This window comes from Gossypium hirsutum, chromosome A03, assembly GCF_007990345.1.
Source record: "Gossypium hirsutum isolate 1008001.06 chromosome A03, Gossypium_hirsutum_v2.1, whole genome shotgun sequence".
Lineage (NCBI taxonomy): Eukaryota > Viridiplantae > Streptophyta > Magnoliopsida > Malvales > Malvaceae > Gossypium > Gossypium hirsutum.
In genome coordinates, this window is record NC_053426.1 from 14,465,513 (window position 1) to 14,473,111 (window position 7,599).

General features: G+C 41.5%; 1 pseudogene; it reads right to left on the reverse strand.

Moving 5' to 3' along the window:
- Window positions 1-252: 252 nt before the first annotated feature.
- LOC107887587 (endoglucanase 8-like) lies at window positions 253-7,302 on the reverse strand (annotated as a pseudogene).
- Window positions 7,303-7,599: the final 297 nt, after the last annotated feature.

The following is a 7,599-nucleotide window of genomic DNA, read 5'->3' on the forward strand; positions in this document are numbered from 1 at the left end:
GTTGTAAACAATGCATGTTTCTCTTCTTCTCCTATTATTATTGTAGAATCGTTCATCATTTGTGGATTTGGCATATCTCTCCTACTTTACATCTTATAACTCTTCCCATATAAGAGACAGGACGCTAACGCCACTGCCATTAGGACTGTTTTTCTTTTCCCTTTTATTAACTAGCCAACAACAAATGAGTTTTAATCTTTGTGTGTAAACCAAATAGCTCAAAGTCCTTAACAAAAAGGGGGGAGCTCAAAGTTATGGAAATGCTTTGAAATATGCGAGGATCCCAACCAAAGGCGCGTTAATATAGGTGGTTGGCTCTGATTCACCAGCATTCGTCCAGTTATCAGAAAACTGATCCTTCATATCTGGTCCTCCAATAATAGCTCCTGTGAGCAAGTTGGGATTTGGTTTTAGGGTTTCATAGTAAGGGCTTCCGTCTTTGCAATTGATGTGCCTTGGATGTGCACCTATGGAAGGTAAAGAGGAAGCCCGATGATGTATTCTCTTCGGAAACTTTTGACTAAATCCCCAGTGGGTTCTTTCCCAGTATGTAATCTACCTGCATCAATCAAATATTTGTGCAAGCTTATAATGTTTCGATTTAGATGGGATCCTGTTCAGAGTTCATAGGACTGTAAATGAATATTGTCTGTTTCTAAAGAACCTAATGTTCATGTCAACTTACCTGGCCTTTTTCGATTTGCTCGAACCTGGATAGTGCTGCAACAAAAGTGCCACAATTTACTGATCCATCATGTTTTTTCAGATACTGAGCGTAAACAAGAAGAAGAAACGAAAGGGCAGTGGCGTGTTGCATGTTGCTTCACCGGCTTTGAACAAAAGCCCACCTATCATTAGTTTGTTCATTTTACAAATCATAGTCGTATGATTTAAGGTGTAAGGTTCAAAGTTCAATTTAAGTTGAAATTAAGCAGGCAACCTGGAGAGTATGTGACAGACTTGTAAGGTGATTCAGGCAAGACGCTGCACACGAACCTGTCGGCTTGGGGAACATAGGGTTCGGCACTAGTGGAATTCATTACCAACTGCAAAGCACAACCAAAACCAAATTCTAGAATATCATATATGTTATAAATTCGTTTATGATTGAAAATCAAATTGAAGAAGAGATAATTAGATTATCAGTGTTATTTACCCCGGAAACAAGTACATTAATACCGGCATCCTTTATATCCCATCCGAATTCAGCAAAACTTTTAACAGCTTGTAAATCACCATTTACAAGTGTTGGTGCAAGAGGCAGCAGCAAGCTGTTTCTAGTCTTGCTTGAGTAGTAAGCCTCGAGGCTTAGTGAAGAAGCAAACTCGGAAGCAGAAAACAGAAAGATGAAGCTAGCAAGTGAAAAACAGAAAAGAGAGAAAGAGATTGAATGAAAATGAGCTGATATCTTTCATTGAGCAAGCCAACAAGGCATTAAGCCATTACATATATCAGTCAACAAGTAAAACAAACAAGTAATCACCTAATAACATACCTAACACCACTAAATTGCCTAGTAACTTGGTAAACTTGATTGAAAAACAAAAGCTTCTACCTAAACTTGTCATTCAGCACCTAATTACATCAAAATGCAGCTACCAACTAAGTTTGATCCTAACTAAATACAAAACATTCAATTAAGGAAACTAAATGGATAGCTTCAGCTTGCTGCACACCATGGCACCACTGCCTGCTGCGATTCCAGAAGCATGACCACCTTTGCATGTCGTGCATGGCCACCTTTGCATGGGAACTAAACTTAACACTCCTCCTTAGTTTCCATGCTAGTAACACCTAATTCCCTTTTGAATTTAACAAATTTAGACACATTGAGTGCCTTTGTGAAGATATCAGCAATTTGCACTTCTGAATTGCAATGAATCAGCTCGATTTCATGAGCTTGTTCCATCTCCCTTATAACATGCAACTTAATATTGAAGTGCTTGGTTCTACCATGAAAATGGGATTTTTTGCAATTGCAACAGCAGATTTGTTGTCACAATAAATCTCTGTTGCCTCCTTTTGGTTTTGGTTTAAATCAGTCAAGATTTTTCTAAGCCATATGGCTTGGTTCACAGCAGATGCAGCAGCAACATATTCAGCTTCTGCTGTTGACTGTGCCACCAGACTTTGTTTCTTAGAACTCCAGCAAAACATGCCTGAGCCAAGACTGAATGCATATCCGGATGTGCTTCTCATGTCATCACTTGATCCAGCCCAGTCACTATCAACATAGCCTATTAACTTCATGTTTTTGGCCCTTTTGAACAATACACCATGACCAATGGTGCCTTTGATGTATCTCAGCACTCTTTTAGCTGCTCGAAAGTGCTGATCATTGCAGCAATTCATGTATCTTGATAGCACACTAACAGCAAACATGATGTCGGGCCTTGTGGCAGTCAAATACAACAGACTACCAATGAGACTCTTGTACATGGTCTCACAAATTGGTTCACCACTCCCTTGCCTCGAAAGCTTCACTCCAATAGCCATTGGTGTGCTTGTTGGCTTGCAGTTCTTCATAGAGAACTTGTCCAGGATCTTCATAGTAAAAGAACTCTGACAAAGAAAGATTCCCTTTTCTGTTTGGTTCACTTCCATTCCAAGGAAGTAGTTCATTCTGCCTAAATCAGACATTTCAAACATTTCCATCATTTTTCTTTTGAAATCTTCCAGCATTCTTCCATCTCCTCCAGTTATCAATAGATCATCAACATAGAGTGACAGAATAAGCTGAGTTTGAGCTTGGTTCTTCTTCACATACAGTGTTGGTTCACTGGGACTTCTTTCAAATTCCAAACTGAGCAAGTAAGAGTCAATTCGAGCATACCAGGCTCGAGGAGCCTGTTTCAGGCCATATAAAGCCTTTTTCAGTCTGTACACCATGTGTTCTTTGCCAGTGATCACAAATCCTTGAGGCTGCTCGATGTAGATCTCTTCTTCCAGGAAGCCATTGAGAAATGCAGACTTAACATCAAGCTGATGAATGGTCCACTGATGTTGAGCAGCCAAGGCAACTATCATTCTAACTGTGTCAAGCCTGGCTACTGGTGTAAATGTCTCCAGGTAGTCCAGACCATACCTTTGGCTAAATCCTTTGACAACAAGCCTGGCTTTTAGCTTGTTCAGACTGCCATCTACATTCTGTTTTACTCGATAGACCCATTTTACTCCAATGGTCTTCTTTCCAGCAGGTTTATCAACAAGCTCCCATGTCTGGTTCTTTTCAATCATGTTGATTTCATTGATCATAGCTAGTTTCCAGCCTTCATCTGCCTCAGCCTCTTCAAAACTGCTAGGTTCTGCTATTGCAACCTGTGCCCTTTCATAAATATCATCTAGGGGCCTTGTGCCTCTCACAGGCACATCATCAACATCCATTTCAGGTCCTAGCTGCTCAAGTTCAGCTTGGTTAGGCACTAGGTCTTCTGAAACTGCTTCTGGCTCATTTTTCTCCCAATTCCAGCAGGCTTTTTCATCAAAGATGACATCTCTGCTCACCTGGACTTTGTTTATCAAGGGATCCAGAACCCTGTAGCCCTTCTTGACTGAGCTGTAGCCTACTAGAACACCTGGTTGAGCCCTTTTAGAGAGCTTGTCTCTCTTTGCTGCTGGTATTTGTGCATAACACAGGCAACCAAACACCTTCAGATGTGCTAAGGAAGGCTTGAAACCAGACCAAGCCTCGAAAGGTGTCTCGGATGCAAGAGATTTAGTAGGAAGCCTGTTCTGAAGGTAAACAGCAGTGTTTACTGCCTCAGCCCACATGGTCTTGGGCAGTTTCTTCTCAAACAGCAGACATCTGGCCATATCCATCAGACTTCTATTCTTTCTTTCAGCTACCCCATTCTGCTGAGGTGTGTAGACATTTGTAAGCTGATGTTTGATACCAGCATCATTGCAAATGGCTTGAAACTGAGCTGAAGTGTACTCAGTGCCATTATCAGTCCTTATCGATTTCAGCTTGCAACCTGTTTCTGTTTCTACAGCATTTTTAAACTTCACAAACACTTGAGCTACCTCAGACTTGTGTTTTAAAAAGAAAATCCAGCAAAACCTTGTAAGGTCATCAATAAAGAGGATGAAATACCTGTTTTTGCTGAGTGATTCAGTCCTCATCGGGCCACATACATCAGAGTGCACCAGCTGCAGTCTTTCAGTAGCTCTCCAGGTTGAATTTGTAGGAAATGGCAGTCTTGCCTGTTCCCCATTTGGCAAACTTCACACACATCATCATGCTCCACTGAGCTGATGAAGTTCTCTGCCAAGCCCTCTTTGGCCAATCGAGCCATTGATCTGAAGTTGGCATGTCCAAGCCTTTGATGCCAAAGCTTGGAGTCTTCAACAGAGGCTGTGTATGCTGAGTTTGAGTCATTTGCCCAGTGAACCTCAAAGCATTTATCAGTCATTGTGACTGTCATAAGGCTTGATCCACTTGGATCAGTAATATGGCATTGTTTATCCTTGAACACAACAGAATAACCTTTCTCGAGCAGTTGAGCTATGCTGAGAAGGTTTCTGTCAATCTGTGGTACCAACAGCACATTTGGAATGATCTTGTTACCTGTGGGAGTACATATCAGCACTTCTCCTCTTCCTTCAGCCCTTATAAACTGACCATTTCCAACCTTGACCTTGGTTTTATAACTTTTGTCCAAGGTTTTAAACAAGGAGGCATCTGGTGACATGTGGTTAGTGCAACCACTGTCCAGCAACCAGCCTTTAGAGCATTTCTTCTCAGAAGGTACACAGGAAACAGCAAAGACCTGTTCTTCTTGGTCACTACTGTCCTCAGCTACTCGAGCTTCAACCTTTGACTGCTGAAATTGATTCTGCCTTGGCTTACTTCTGTTTTTGCAGACCCTTTCAACATGGCCCTTCTTCTTGCAGTGTTGGCATACTGCATCTGGCCTAAACCAGCATCTGTCTTCTGGATGGCCAGGCTTCTTGCAATATCTGCAGGGCTGGTCATTGCTCCTTGCAGCATCAGGCTTAGGCCTGTTTTTCCAAGGCTTTTTGCCTCTTTGAGCATTAGTGCTCGAGGTTTCTCTGGCCTTGGCTTGAAATGCACCTTCTTGGTGATCTTCAGCTCTGCTAGCTCTCCTTTGTTCCTGAGCATAAAAGGTGTTGATTAGCTCAGTCAAAGAGATGCTAGCAAGGTCTCTTGAGTCCTCTAGAGAGGATATCTTGGCCTCATATCTCTCAGGCAAAGTGGAGAGGACTTTCTCCACAATTCTTGCCTCATCAAAGTGCTCACCTAGGAGCCTTATGCTGTTAACCACTGCCATAATTCTATCTGAGTACTGTTTCACTGTTTCTTCTTCCTTCATCTTCAAATTCTCGAAATCCCTTCTCAAGTTTAACAGCTGTTGTTGCCTTGTTCTCTCAGTGCCTTGAAACTCCTCCTTAAGCTTATCCCAGGCCTGTTTTGGAGTCTCACAGGCCATAATTCTGGTGAAGATGACATCTGACACACAGTTCTGGATGCAGGACATGGCTTTGTGCCTTTTGGTCCTCTCATCAGCATGTTGCCTAATCTGAGCTACTGTGGGATTAGCCCTCAGTGGTGCTGGCTCAGTATCTGTGTTGACAACTTCCCACAGATCGAAGGCCTGTAGGTAAGTCTTCATCTTGACCAGCCATATGTGAAAGCCTTCTCCATTGAAGACTGGTGGGGCTGCTGGTGAAAATCCTGAAGAAGCCATCAAGTTCCTTGTTTTGAAGCAACAGGTCCACTAAGACAAGAGCTCTCGATACCAATTGTTGGTGCAAGAGGCAGCAGCAAGCTGTTTCTAGTCTTGCTTGAGTAGTAAGCCTCGAGGCTTGGTGAAGAAGCAAACTCGGAAGCAGAAAACAGAAAGATGAAGCTAGCAAGTGAAAAACAGAAAAGAGAGAAAGAGATTGAATGAAAATGAGCTGATATCTTTCATTGAGCAAGCCAACAAGGCATTAAGCCATTACATATATCAGTCAACAAGTAAAACAAACAAGTAATCACCTAATAACATACCTAACACCACTAAATTGCCTAGTAACTTGGTAAACTTGATTGAAAAACAAAAAGCTTCTACCTAAACTTGTCATTCAGCACCTAATTACATCAAAATGCAGCTACCAACTAAGTTTGATCCTAACTAAATACAAAACATTCAATTAAGGAAACTAAATGGATAGCTTCAGCTTGCTGCACACCATGGCACCACTGCCTGCTGCGATTCCAGAAGCATGACCACCTTTGCATGTCGTGCATGGCCACCTTTGCATGGGAACTAAACTTAACAACAAGCCTTATAACTCGTCTCGGTAGATTTGGAATGTTGTTTTGAACCTAATCCCAGTACTTTTGTTCCTTTGTCACCTTAAACAACCATGCTGTTCCCCAAATCAGTTCATCCTGCACAAAATAATAATTTTAAATTTGAGCTATAGCAATGGTAGTAATTCATTTAAATCTCCGAAATCTATATATTAAATTTCTGGATGCCCTACCATGTAGCTATAGCTACCCCAATCACAATAAAATGGGCACACTCCTTGGCCAACACTGTCTTTGTAGTTTCCCCGAACCTTATCGGCAAATTCAAAGACCTAACAATCCACACCAAGAAAAAGAAAACAGTAGAGTTGCTTGGAAAAAGAAAGAAGATAGTTTTAATTGCTTACCTCCTTTGCTCTATTGACAAGTAGTATAGAGTATCTGTGGTGAGCGGATTTGAACACCAAAGGTGCAGCAGCAGTCTCAGCAGAAACTTCAGAGCCTGGGTGGGTTTGATTCACCACGTAACTGGTTCTTGGAGTATCCATGTCTTCAGGCCTTTCCCAACAATTGTGATCGGCAATAGGGTTACCAACGGCGGCAGTGACTTTACCAGGGAGGTCGGTGGACTTAAGCAAGTAGTCTGCACCCCAACGAATGGAGTCTTGTGCATGTTGCAGGTCTGGACCCATAAATTGGCCGAATTCGATTACACTCCATGCTAGCATTGTGGTTGAGAAAGCCATTGGAAAATTGAATTTTACGTTATCTCCGGCATCGTAATAGCCGCCTAATAAATCCATCTGAAAATCAATCATGCTTTTAATGTTATATATGTAAATATAAAAAAGTAATAGATAGTAGCATAGAAATAGAGAAAGACGTACACCAAGGTCAGAGCCATCACGAAGAGCAGAATCCTTTCTCCAAATCATTCTCTGATTAGATGGCAGCTTTCCTGTCCTCTGGCCTTCGAAGAATAAAATGCACTTTGACAGTGCATCACCATAGTTTTGGGAACCAACTTTGTCTACTATCACCATGCCTAATACAGCTAACAACGTTAGCAGAGTCATACATTTACCACTGCCCATTGCTCTCTCCCTCAAATTAAACCTAATTCCTTCACTCTATTTTCCGATACACTCTATTCTTTCACTGTGCAATACTAGTAAGAACACAAAGTTCTTGCTTGAAAAGACACATTGATATTATAAAATATAAATACATATATGGCTATGACATTTCAAACATTAGCTGTCTGGTTTCAGTTACGTTCTCGTTTTTAATCTTTACAATACAAAAGGGTTAAAAGGCTAAATTCATGCCCTCTATAACAA